Source organism: Lissotriton vulgaris, chromosome 5 (assembly GCF_964263255.1).
Source record: "Lissotriton vulgaris chromosome 5, aLisVul1.2, whole genome shotgun sequence".
Lineage (NCBI taxonomy): Eukaryota > Metazoa > Chordata > Amphibia > Caudata > Salamandridae > Lissotriton > Lissotriton vulgaris.
Window position 1 is genome coordinate 4,209,906 of NC_141693.1, and position 13,166 is coordinate 4,223,071.

General features: G+C 56.7%; 1 protein-coding gene and 1 non-coding gene across 4 annotated transcripts in view; one reads left to right on the forward strand and one right to left on the reverse strand.

Annotated features, from left to right (window-relative positions):
- Positions 1 to 3,566: 3,566 nt before the first annotated feature.
- On the reverse strand, positions 3,567 to 3,671 carry LOC147709956 (U6 spliceosomal RNA). Its single transcript, XR_015296225.1, has one exon. It is a non-coding gene; the product is annotated as a U6 spliceosomal RNA (small nuclear RNA).
- A 1,887-nt stretch (positions 3,672 to 5,558) lies between these two features.
- LOC147709957 (heme-binding protein 2-like) overlaps positions 5,559 to 13,166 on the forward strand; it is a 91,580-nt gene continuing 83,972 nt past the window's right edge. The window contains exon 1 of one of the 3 annotated variants that reach the window (XM_086919911.1): positions 5,559 to 5,692. The gene's annotated coding sequence lies outside the window, so the exon portion shown is untranslated. Of the gene's footprint in view, positions 5,693 to 7,621; positions 7,707 to 7,759; positions 7,787 to 13,166 lie in introns of those variants that run through there. The other 2 variants (XM_086919913.1, XM_086919914.1) reach the window with 2 other exon arrangements.

Sequence of the window (13,166 nt, forward strand, 5' to 3'; positions counted from 1 at the left end):
GTCTCCAGAAAGGCACAGTGTCCAGGCAGACCACCAGCACGGCACAGTATCCAGGCAGGTCTCCAGCAAGGCACAGCATCCAGGTAGACCACCAGCAACGCACAACATCCAGGCAGGTCTCCCGCAAGGCACAGCATCCAGGCAGGCCTCCAGCAAGGCACAGTGTCCAGGCAGACCTCCAGCAAGGCACCACACCTAGGAAGGTCTCCCACGAGGCAGAGAATCCAGACAGGTCTCCTGCAAGGCCACAGCATCCAGGCAGGCCTCCAGCAAGGCACAGTGTCCATGCATACCTCCAGCAAGGCACAGCATCCAGGCAGGTCTCCTACAAGGCATAGCATCCAGGCAGGTCTCCAGCAAGGTACAGCATTCAGACAGACCACCAGCAATGCACAGCATCCAGGCAAGCTTGAACAAGGCCCAGCATCCGGGCAGGCCTCCAGCAAGACACAGCATCCGGGCAGGACTCCAGCAAGGCACAGCATACGGGCAGAACTTCAACAAGGTACAGCATTCAGGCAGGTCTTGAGTAAGGCACAGCATCCAGGCAGGCCTCCTGCAAGGTACAGCATCCAGGCAGGTCTCCTGCAAGGTACAGCATCCGGGTAGGCCTCCAACAAGGCACAGCATCCTGGCAGATCTCAAGCAAGGCACAGCATCCAGGCAAGCTCAAACAAGACACAGCATCCAGGCAGGTCTCCTGCAAGGCACAACATCCAGACAGGCCTTCAGCAAGGCACAGCATCAAGGCAGGTCGCCAGCAAGGTACAGCATCCAGGCAGGTCCCCAGCAAGGCACTGCATGCAGACAGGCCTCCAACAAGGTATAGCATCCAGGCAGGTCTCGAACAAGTCACAGGCACAGCATCCAGGCAGGCCTCCAGCAAGGCAGAGCATCCAGGCAGGTATCCAGCAAGGCACAGGCACAGCATCCAGGCAGGTCTCGAACAAGGCACAGCATCCAGGAAGGTCTCCAACAAGGTACAGCATCCAGGCAGGCCTCCAGCAAGGCACTGTATCCATGCAGGCCTCCAGCGAGGCACAGTATCCATGCAGGCCTCCAGCAAGGCATAGCATCCAGGCAGGTATCCAGCAAGACACAGGCACAGCATCCAGGCAGGTCTCGAACAAGGCACAGTGTCCAGGCATACCTCCAGCAAGGCACATCACCTAAGCCGGTCTCCCACAAGGCACAACATACAGACAGGACTCCATCAAGGTACAGCATCCAGGAAGGTCTCCAACAAGGTACAGCATCCAGGCAGGCCTCCAGCAAGACACAGCATCCGGGCAGGACTCCAGCAAGGCACCGCATACGGGCAGAACTTCAACAAGGTACAGCATTCATGCAGGTCTCGAGTAAGGCACAGCATCCAGGCAGGCCTCCTGCAAGGTACAGCATCCAGGCAGGTCTCCTGCAAGGTACAGCATCCTGGCAGATCTCAAGCAAGGCACAGCATCCAGGCAAGCTCAAACAAGACACAGCATCCAGGCAGGTCTCCTGCAAGGCACAACATCCAGACAGGCCTTCAGCAAGGCACAGCATCAAGGCAGGTCGCCAGCAAGGTACAGCATCCAGGCAGGTCCCCAGCAAGGCACTGCATGCAGACAGGCCTCCAACAAGGTATAGCATCCAGGCAGGTCTCGAACAAGTCACAGGCACAGCATCCAGGCAGGTCTCGAACAAGGCACAGCACCTAGGCAGGTCTCCCACAAGGCACAGCATCCAGGAAGGTCTCCAACAAGGTACAGCATCCAGGCAGGCCTCCAGCAAGGCACTGTATCCATGCAGGCCTCCATCGAGGCACTGTATCCATGCAGGCCTCCAGCGAGGCACAGTATCCATGCAGGCCTCCAGCAAGGCTCATCATCCAGGCAGGTATCCAGCAAGGCACAGGCACAGCATCCAGCCTGGTCTCGAACAAGGCACAGTGTCCAGGCATACCTCCAGCAAGGCACATCACCTAAGCCGGTCTCCCACAAGGCACAACATACAGACAGGACTCCAGCAAGGCACAGGCACAGCATCCAGGGAGGCCTCCAACACGGCACAGCTTACAGGCAGGCCTCTAACAAGGCAGAGCATCCATGCAGGGCTCGAACAAGGCACAGCATCCAGGCAGGTCTCGAACAAGGCACAGCACCCAGGCAGGTATCGAGCAAGGCACATCATCTAGGCAGGTCTATGCAAGGCACAGCATCTAGGCAGACCACCATCAAGGCACAGCACCATCAAGGCACAGCATCCAGGCAGGTCCTCAACAAGGCACATCATCCAGGCAGGTCTCCAGCAAGGCACATCATCCAGGCAGGTATCCAGCAATTCACAACATCCAGGCAGGTCTCCAGCAACGGACAGCATCCAGGCAGGCCTCCACAAAGACACAGCATCCAGACAGGCCTCCTACAAGGCACAGCATCCAGGTAGGAATCCAGCAAGGCACAGTGTCCATGCATACCTCCAGCAAGGCACAGCATCCAGGCATGTCTCCTACAAGGCATAGCATCCAGGCAGGTCTCGAACAAGGCACAGCATCCAGGCAGATCCCCAGCAAGGCACAGCATCCAGACAGGCCCCCAGCAAGGCACAGCATCCAGACAGGCCTCCAACAAGGCATAGCATCCAGGCAGGCCTCGAACTAGGCACAGCATCCAGGCAGGTCTCGAACAAGGCACAGCATCCAGACAGATCTCCAGCAAGGTAAAGCACCCAGGCACGACTCCAGCAAGGCCCAGCGTCCAGGCAGGTCTCCAGCAAGGCACAGCCTCCAGGCAGGTCCCCATCAAGGTACAGCATCCAGGCAGGTCCCCAGCAAGGCACAGCATCCTTGCAGATCACCAGCAAGGACAGCATCCAGGCAAGCTCAAATAAGGCACATCATCCAGGCAGGTCTCAAACAAGGCGCAGCATCCAGGCATACCTCCAGCAAGGCACATCACCTAGGCCGATCTCACACAAGGCACAGCATCCAGACAGGTCTCCAGCAAGGCACAGGCACAGCATCCAAGCAGGCCTCCAACACGGCACAGCATCCAGGCAGCCCTCAAACAAGGCAGAGCATCCAGGCAGGTCTCCAACAAGGCACAGCATCTACTTCTACCAACGACAAGGGTGCTTAGTCTGAGGGAATAGTTGCGCTCCACTGGATAATTGGCCAGGTAAGTGGTCTAGGTTTGCTGGTGTGATGCTACTAGGAAAGGGGTGACCCTAGCAAACCCTTGACAATGTTATGCCACGCATACATCTACAATTTAAGCGACAAGACCTGTGCACACACATAAATATCAATAACAAGTAATATGTTGTTAGTATTCATGGAAGAAAAATGAAGGAGGGCAGTTGGTTTTCGTTGGACGTGTTGCTTTTATTGCGCCAGCCGACACGTGTTTCATTTGAGTGCAATACACTCCAAATCTTCAGGGCTAAATCCTAATGGATAGTACAGTAAATCCCCCACAACTGGTGATAATTCCGACCCAGTCAGGGTGTCGGTGGATTGTTCGGCGGGTGATGGCCAGAAGAGTCAAAGGAAGCGGGATTTCAGTCTCTGTAGAAGATCCGCTTCCAAAAATATGGAACGCTTCACGAATTTGCGTGTCATCCTTACGCAGGGGCTATGCTAATCTTCTCTGTATCGTTCCAATTTTTGTATATGTGCTGCCGAAGTGCAAATTCGTGAAGCGTTCCATATTTTTGGAAGCAGTTCTTCTACAGAGCAGGTCTCGGACAAGGCACAGCATCCAGGCAAGCTCAAACAAGGCACAGCATCCAGGCAGGTCTCGAACAAGGCACAGCATCCAGGCAGGTCTCCAACATGGCACAGCATCCAGGCAGGTCTCCAACATGGCACAGCATCCAGGCACGCTCAAACAAGGCACAGCGTCCAGGCAGGTGCCCAGCAAGGCACAGAATCCAGGCAGGTCTTCAGCAAGGCACAGCATCCAGGCAGGTCTCGGACAAGGCACAGCATCCAGGCAGGCCTCCAACAAGGCACAGCATCCAGGCAGGTCTCCAACATGGCACAGCATCCAGGCAGGTCTCCAACATGGCACAGCATCCAGGCACGCTCAAACAAGGCACAGCGTCCAGGCAGGTGCCCAGCAAGGCACAGAATCCAGGCAGGTCTTCAGCAAGGCACAGCATCCAGGCAGGTCTCGGACAAGGCACAGCATCCAGGCAGGCCTCCAACAAGGCACAGCATCCTGGCAGATCACCAGCAAGGCACAGCATCCAGGCAAGCTCAAACAAGGCACAGCATCCAGGCAGGTCTCCAACAAGGCACAGCATCCAGGCAAGCTCAAACAAGGCACAGCATCCAGCCAGGCCTCCAACAAGGCACAGCATCCAGGCAGGTCTCGGACAAGGCACAGCATCCAGGCAGGGCTTAAGTGAGGCAGAGCATCCATGCAGGCCTCCTACAAGGCACAGCATCCAGGCAGGCCTCCTACAAGGCACAGCATCCAGGCAGGCCTCCAACAAGGCACAGCATCCTGGCAGATCACCAGCAAGGCACAGCATCCAGGCAAGCTCAAACAAGGCACAGCATCCAGGCAGGTCTCCAACAAGGCACAGCATCCAGGCAAGCTCAAACAAGGCACAGCATCCAGGCAGGTCTCCAACAAGGCACAGCATCCAGGCAAGCTCAAACAAGGCACAGCATCCAGCCAGGCCTCCAACAAGGCACAGCATCCATGCAGGCCTCCTACAAGGCACAGCATCCAGGCAGGCCTCCTACAAGGCACAGCATCCAGACAGGCCTCCTACAAGGCTCCAGACAGGCCTCCTACAAGGCACAGCATCCAGACAGGCCTCCTACAAGGCACAGCATCTAGGCAGGGCTCAAGTGAGGCACAGTGTCCAGACAGGCCTCTAGAAAGGCCCAATATCCTTTAACTGGATGGTAAGTCTCAGGATGGACGTTTCATAGGAGGGCCCTTGCTTCCCCTGGAGACCCCCGCCCGGGCCCCCGAGCTCTGCAATCAGTGCAGGGCTTTGGGGGAGATGATCGAGGGCCCCAGAGCAGGAGGTGGCCTGCGGGGGCCAAGGCAGTGTTTGTAGCACCAGGGCTTGAATACGGGTCTCCTCGAGGCTGGGGCCAGAGGCCGGTCACCTGAACCGGGGTGGCGGGGGGGGGGGGAGAGGGGGGGGGGGACGGGGCTTGGGAGTTTGAAGTGCGCACTGCTGGGGCCACAGCTCCTCTCGAATCCACCAGATGGTCACTGCGTCGAGGCGCCTGGCGCAGGGGCGGCTGCAGCCTGAAGCTCAAGAGTTTGTGGTTCAGCCTTTAATCTTTACGGGGTCGATAACGAGCACCGCGGGGCTCGGCAGGGGTGGGCCCGTCGCTTGCAGCACGTAGACCCTCGGAGTGTCCTGTGCGTGCACCTATAATCACTTAGGTAGATCTGGCTGGACCAGGGGGTGTCAGTCCCTGCATGCGGCTGGGACCAGGGTTTGGGCTGGTGCCCTTCACCCCTCCCCCTCCCCCTCAGAGCCCCCCAGGCCTGGATTTAGCGGCTCTTACGGACTTAGGCCCCACAGGGCCTCATAAGTTGCACATTCCTGAGGGGCTCAGCACCCTGCTCTCCGCAGACGGAGGGAAGAGAGCAGAGGAGAAGAAAACCGAAGAGGAGAGGAGAGAAAACAAGAGGAGAGAACAGACAGAACAGAACCGACCAGAGCCCGGGTAGAGACGGTGAGAGGTCTGGGAAGAGAGGGGAAGAGGAGAGAATAGAAGGGAAGAGAAAAGAACCGACCAGAGCCCGGGGAGAGACGGTGCGGGGCCTGGGAAGAGAGGGGAAGAGGAGAGAATAGAAGGGAAGAGAAAAGAACCGACCAGAGCCCGGGGAGAGGCGGTGAGAGGTCTGGAAAGAGAGGGGAAGAGGAGAGAATAGAAGGGAAAAGAAAAGAACCGACCAGAGCCCGGGGAGAGACGGTGCAGGGCCTGGGAAGAGAGGGGAAGAGGAGAGAATAGAAGGGAAGACGGAAGAGAAAAGAACCGACCAGAGCCCGGGGAGAGACGGTGAGAAGTCTGGGAAGAGAGGGGAAGAGGAGAGAATAGAAGGGAAGAGAAAAGAACCGACCAGAGCCCGGGGAGAGACGGTGCAGGGCCTGGGAAGAGAGGGGAAGAGGAGAGAATAGAAGGGAAGACGGAAGAGAAAAGAACCGACCAGAGCCCGGGGAGAGACGGTGAGAAGTCTGGGAAGAGAGGGGAAGAGGAGAGAATAGAAGGGAAGAGAAAAGAACCGACCAGAGCCCGGGGAGAGACGGTGCAGGGCCTGGGAAGAGAGGGGAAGAGGAGAGAATAGAAGGGAAGAGAAAAGAACCGACCAGAGCCCGGGGAGAGACGGTGAGAGGTCTGGGAAGAGAGGGGAAGAGGAGAGAATAGAAGGGAAGAGAAAAGAACCGACCAGAGCCCGGGGAGAGACGGTGAGAGGTCTGGGAAGAGAGGGGAAGAGGAGAGAATAGAAGGGAAGAGAAAAGAACCGACCAGAGCCCGGGGAGAGACGGTGAGAGGTCTGGGAAGAGAGGGGAAGAGGAGAGAATAGAAGGGAAGAGAAAAGAACCGACCAGAGCCCGGGGAGAGACGGTGAGAGGTCTGGGAAGAGAGGGGAAGAGGAGAGAATAGAAGGGAAGAGAAAAGAACCGACCAGAGCCCGGGGAGAGACGGTGAGAGGTCTGGGAAGAGAGGGGAAGAGGAGAGAATAGAAGGGAAGAGAAAAGAACCGACCAGAGCCCGGGGAGAGACGGTGAGAAGTCTGGGAAGAGAGGGGAAGAGGAGAGAATAGAAGGGAAGAGAAAAGAACCGACCAGAGCCCGGGGAGAGACGGTGCGGGGCCTGGGAAGAGAGGGGAAGAGGAGAGAAGAGAAGGGAAGAGAAAAGAACCGACCAGAGCCCGGGGAGTGACGGTGCGGGGCCTGGGAAGAGAGGGGAAGAGGAGAGAAGAGAAGGGAAGAGAAAAGAACCGACCAGAGCCCGGGGAGTGACGGTGAGAAGTCTGGGAAGAGAGGGGAAGAGGAGAGAATAGAAGGGAAGAGAAAAGAACCGACCAGAGCCCGGGGAGAGACGGTGCGGGGCCTGGGAAGAGAGGGGAAGAGGAGAGAAGAGAAGGGAAGAGAAAAGAACCGACCAGAGCCCGGGGAGAGACGGTGAGAGGTCTGGGAAGAGAGGGGAAGAGGAGAGAATAGAAGGGAAGAGAAAAGAACCGACCAGAGCCCGGGGAGTGACGGTGCGGGGCCTGGGAAGAGAGGGGAAGAGGAGAGAAGAGAAGGGAAGAGAAACGAACCGACCAGAGCCCGGGGAGAGACGGTGAGAAGTCTGAGAAGAGAGGGGAAGAGGAGAGAATAGAAGGGAAGAGAAAAGAACCGACCAGAGCCCGGGGAGAGACGGTGCGGGGCCTGGGAAGAGAGGGGAAGAGGAGAGAATAGAGGGGAAGAGAAAAGAACCGACCAGAGCCCGGGGAGAGACGGTGAGAGGCCTGGGAAGAGAGGGGAAGAGGAGAGAATAGAGGGGAAGAGAAAAGAACCGACCAGAGCCCGGGGAGAGACGGTGCAGGGCCTGGGAAGAGAGGGGAAGAGGAGAGGATGGAGGGGAAGAGAAAAGAACCGACCAGAGCCCGGGGAGAGACGGTGAGAGGTCTGGGAAGAGAGGGGAAGAGGAGAGAATAGAAGGGAAGAGAAAAGAACCGACCAGAGCCCGGGGAGAGACGGTGAGAGGCCTGGGAAGAGAGGGGAAGAGGAGAGAATAGAGGGGAAGCGAAAAGAACCGACCAGAGCCCGGGGAGAGACGGTGCAGGGCCTGGGAAGAGAGGGGAAGAGGAGAGGATAGAGGGGGGAAGGGGAGGGGGGGGGGGGGTGCAACAAGAGGAACAGGACCAGAGATAGGGAGAGACGATGAGAGGCCTGGGGGGGAGTAGAGAATGGGTGGGGAGGGGGGGGGGGGGGGTGGAGATACTGTGAGGAGGAGGAGAGCAGGAGCACAAACAGTCAGAGGGAGAGAAGGCAAAGGTGAAGAATGGAGGTCGTGACCAGGGAGGCCTCCGCAGGGAACGTAAGGGGAGAGGAGGTAACACCTAGGGTAGAGAGGGGAGGGGGCTGTGACCAGGGCATCAGGGCCAGAAGACAAGGAGAGAAGGGACGAGCTGTGAGAGAGAGGGAAGAGCGAGCAGTGGAGGGAGAGAACCTGTGATCACAGGTACATGACCAGAGAGAGTCAGAGGAGAGAAGGTAAGATCTGGGGGAGAGAGGGGGACAGTGAAGAAAGGAGTGGGAGGAGGTAAGATCTGAGAGTGAGGGGGACAGTGAAGGATGGAGGGGAGGAGGTAAGATCTGGGGTCAGAGAGGGGGGCAGTGAAGAATGGAGGGGGAGGAGGTAAGATCTGAGAGTGAGGGGGACAGTGAAGGATGGAGGGGAGGAGGTAAGATCTGGGGTCAGAGAGGGGGGCAGTGAAGAATGGAGGGGGAGGAGGTAAGATCTGAGAGTGAGGGGGACAGTGAAGGATGGAGGGGGAGGAGGTAAGATCATGGGAGAGAGGGGACAGTGAAGAATGGAGGGGAAGGAGGTAAGATCATGGGAGAGAGAGGACAGTGAAGAATGGAGGGGAGGAGGTAAGATCATGGGAGAGAGAGGGGGCAGTGAAGAATGAAGTGGGAGGAGGTAAGATCTGAGAGTGAGGGGGACAGTGAAGGATGGAGGGGAGGAGGTAAGATCTGGGGTCAGAGAGGGGGGCAGTGAAGAATGGAGGGGGAGGAGGTAAGATCTGAGAGTGAGGGGGACAGTGAAGAATGGAGGGGAGGAGGTAAGATCTGGGGTCAGAGAGGGGGGCAGTGAAGAATGGAGGGGGAGGAGGTAAGATCTGAGAGTGAGGGGGACAGTGAAGGATGGAGGGGGAGGAGGTAAGATCATGGGAGAGAGGGGACAGTGAAGAATGGAGGGGAAGGAGGTAAGATCATGGGAGAGAGAGGACTGTGAAGAATGGAGGGGAAGGAGGTAAGATCATGGGAGAGAGAGGACAGTGAAGAATGGAGGGGAAGGAGGTAAGATCATGGGAGAGAGAGGACAGTGAAGAATGGAGTGGGAGGAGGTAAGATCATGGGAGAGAGAGGACAGTGAAGAATGGAGGGGAAGGAGGTAAGATCATGGGAGAGAGAGGACAGTGAAGAATGGAGGGGAAGGAGGTAAGATCATGGGAGAGAGAGGACAGTGAAGAATGGAGGGGAAGGAGGTAAGATCATGGGAGAGAGAGGACAGTGAAGAATGGAGGGGGAGGAGGTCAGATCATGGGAGAGAGAGGACAGTGAAGAATGGAGGGGAAGGAGATAAGATCATGGGAGAGAGAGGAAAGTGAAGAATGGAGGGGAAGGAGGTAAGATCATAAGAGAGAGAGGACAGTGAAGAATGGAGGGGAGGAGGTAAGATCATGGGAGAGAGAGGGGGCAGTGAAGAATGAAGTGGGAGGAGGTAAGATCATGGGAGAGAGAGGACAGTGAAGAATGGAGGGGAAGGAGGTGAGATCATGGGAGAGAGAGGGGGCAGTGAAGAATGAAGGGGAGGAGGTAAGATCATGGGAGAGAGAGGAAAGTGAAGAATGGAGGGGAAGGAGGTAAGATCATGGGAGAGAGAGGACAGTGAAGAATGGAGGGGAAGGAGGTAAGATCATGGGAGAGAGAGGACAGTGAAGAATGGAGGGGAGGAGGTAAGATCATGGGAGAACGAGAGGGAGCAGTGAAGAATGGAGGGGGAGGGGATAAGATCATGGGAGAGAGGGGGGCAGTGAAGAATGGAGGGTAGGAGGTAAGATCATGGGAGAGAGGGGGCAGTGAAGAATGGAGGGTAGGAGGTAAGATCTGGGGAGAGAGGGGGACAGTGAAGAATGGAGGGGGGGGGGGGTAAGATCATGGGAGAGAGGGGGGCAGTGAGGAATGGAGGGTAGGAGGTAAGATCTGGGGAGAGAGGGGGACAGTGAAAAATGGAGGGGGAGGAGGTAAGATCTGGGAGAGAGAGGGGACAGTGAAGGATGGAGGGAGAGGAGGTAAGATCTGAGAGAGAGGGGGCAGTGAAGAATGAAGGGGGAGGGGGTAAGATCATGGGAGAGAGGGGGGCAGTGAAGAATGGAGGGGAGGAGGTAAGATCTGGGGAGAGAGGGGGACAGTGAAGAATGGAGGGGGAGGAGGTAAGATCTGGGAGAGAGAGGGAACAGCTAAGGGAGGAAGTAAGATCTGGGGGAGAGAGGGGACAGTGAAGGATGGAGAGGGGGCAGGTAAGATCTGAGAGAGAGTGGGACAGTGAAGAATGGAGGGGGAGGAGGAAAGATCTGAGAGAGAGGGGGCAGTGAAGAATGGAGGGGGAGGGGGTAAGACAATGGGAGAGAGGGGGGCAGTGAAGAATGGAGGGGGAGGGGGTAAGATCTGGGGGAGAGGGGGCAGTGAAGAATGGAGGGGGAGGGGGTAAGATCTGGGAGAGAGAGGATAGTGAAGAATGGAGGGGGAGGAGGTAAGATCTGAGGGAGAGAGGGGCAGTGAAGAATGGAGGGGGAGGGGGTAAGATCTGGGAGAGAGAGGGAGACAGTGAAGAATGGAGGGGGAGGAGGTAAGATCTGGGAGAGAGAGGGAGACAGTGAAGAATGGAGGGGAAGGAGGTAAGATCTGAGGGAGAGAGGGGGCAGTGAAGAATGGAGGGGGAGGAGGTAAGATCTGAGGGAGAGAGGGGGCAGTGAAGAATGGAGGGGGAGGGGGTAAGATCTGGGAGAGAGAGGGAGACAGTGAAGAATGGAGGGGGGAGGAGGTAAGATCTGGGAGAGAGAGGGAGACAGTGAAGAATGGAGGGGGAGGAGGTAAGATCTGAGGGACAGAGGGGGCAGTGAAGAATGGAGGGGGAGGAGGTAAGATCTGGGAGAGAGGGGGGCAGTGAAGAATGGAGGGAGAGGGGTAAGATCTGGGAGAGAGGGGGCAGTGAAGAATGGAGGGGGAGGAGGTAAGATCTGGGAGAGAGAGGGGGCAGTGAAGAATGGAGGGGGATGGGGTAAGATCTGGGAGAGAGAGGGGGACAGTGAAGAATGGAGGGGCAGGAGGTAAGATCTGGGAGAGAGGGGGGCAGTGAAGGATGGAGGAGGTAAGATCTGGGGAAGAGGGGGACAGTGAAGGATGGAGGGGGAGGAGGTAAGATCTGGGGGAGAGAGGGGACAGTGAAGAATGGAGGGGGGAGGCGGTAGGATCTGGGGGAGAGAGGGGACAGTGAAGGATGGAGGGGGGAGGAGGTAAGATCTGGAGAGGGGGGCTGTGAAGAATGGAGGGGGAGGAGGTAAGATCTGGAGAGAGGGGGCAGTGAAGAATGAAGGGGGAGGGGTAAGATCTGGGGGAGAGGGGGGCAGTGAAGAATGGAGGGGGAGGGGTAAGATCTTGGGGAGAGAGGGGGGCAGTGAAGAATGGAGGGGGAGGAGGTAAGATCTGAGAGAGAGGGGGACAGTGAAGGATGGAGGGGGAGGTAAGATCTGGGAGAGAGGGGGGCAGTGAAGAATGGAGGGGGAGGGGGTAAGATCTGGGGGAGAGAGGGGGCAGTGAAGAAGTGAGGGGGAGGGGGTAAGATCTGAGAGAGAGGGGGACAGTGAAGGATGGAGGGAGAGGAGGTAAGATCATGGGAGAGAGGGGGGAAGTGAAGAATGGAGGGGGAGGAGGTAAGATCATGGGAGAGAGATGGGAGAGTGAAGGGGGAGGGGGAGGGTAAGATCTGGGAGATAGAGGGGGCAGTGAAGAATGGAGGGGGAGGAGGTAAGATCTGGGGGAGAGAGGGGGACAGTGAAGAATGAGGGGGGAGGTAAGATCTGGGGGAGAGAGGGGGCAGTGAAGAATGGAGGAGGAGGAGGTAAGATCTGAGAGAGAGGGGGACAGTGAAGGATAGAGGGGGGGTAAGATCTGGGGTCAGAGAGGGGGACAGTGAAGAATGGAGGGGGAGGAGGTAAGATCTGAGAGAGAGGGGGCAGTGAAGAATGGAGAGGGGGGGTAAGATCTGGGGGAGAGAGGGGGCAGTGAAGAATGAAGGGGGAGGGGGTAAGATCATGGGAGAGAAAGGACAGTGAAGAATGGAGGGGGAGGGGGTAAGATCATGGGAGAGAGAGGGGGCAGTGAAGAATGGAGGGGGAGGGGGTAAGATCTGGGGGAGAGAGGGGGCAGTGAAGAATGGAGGGGGAGGAGGTAAGATCATGGGAGAGAGGAGGCAGTGAAGAATGGAGGGGGAGGAGGTAAGATCATGGGAGAGAGAGGGCAGTGAAGAATGAAGGGGGGAGGGGTAACATCTGGGAGAGAGGTGGACCGTGAAGAATGGAGGGGGAGGTGGTAATGTTAGACCTGGCACCTTGGCGTAAGTTTCCCTTCCACTTTTTGCTGTTGTGCCTCAGATGTTTTTGCTGGTGTGCGCCGCTCAGGGCACTGTGCCACGGCCAATCCGTGCCGCAGTGCAAGTGCTCCCAATGTAAAGTGTATATGTGATTGATTTCCATGATTGGCTTATTGGATTTACTATCAGTCCCTATTCAAGTGCACCAGGGATGCCAGGGCTTGTGAATACAAATGCTGCTAGTGGGCCTGCAGCGCTGGTTGCGCCACCCACAAAAGCAGCCTGTGAAAATGTGTCTAGGATCTGCCATTGCAGAACCTGTGTGCAGTCTGGTACTGTCATGCTGGCTGGGCAAGTGCACACACTTGCCAGCCTCAAAACCTTCCCTTTGCTTCATATTAGTCACCCCTATGGTAGGCCCTAGGGCAGGGTGCATTGTAAGTGTAAGGTAGGACAAGCCCTGATGTGTGTGGCATGTCCTAATAGTGAATTACAGCCAATTTCGTTTTTCACTATTGTAAGGCTACCTGTTCTCTTAGGCCAAGATGGGATGCTGGAATTATTACACTCTATAATCCCAGCAGGCTCAGCGAACATGGTAGAAAGTCAAGTTTAGTATGCCTGAACTCTGAATAATAAAATACTTCTTTTAGTAAAGTTTATTTTAATATCCTGTGTTTACAAATGCTACTTTTAGAAAGCTAGCATTTGCTTGCCTAACCATTTCAGCCCGCCTCTGCTAGGATGTGTATCTGCTGTCTGGGTTATGTGAGTGACAGGGCTGGGGGATGACAGGTGGTGAATGCAAGGATTACACCTTAGTGGGAGGTGGGAGTGC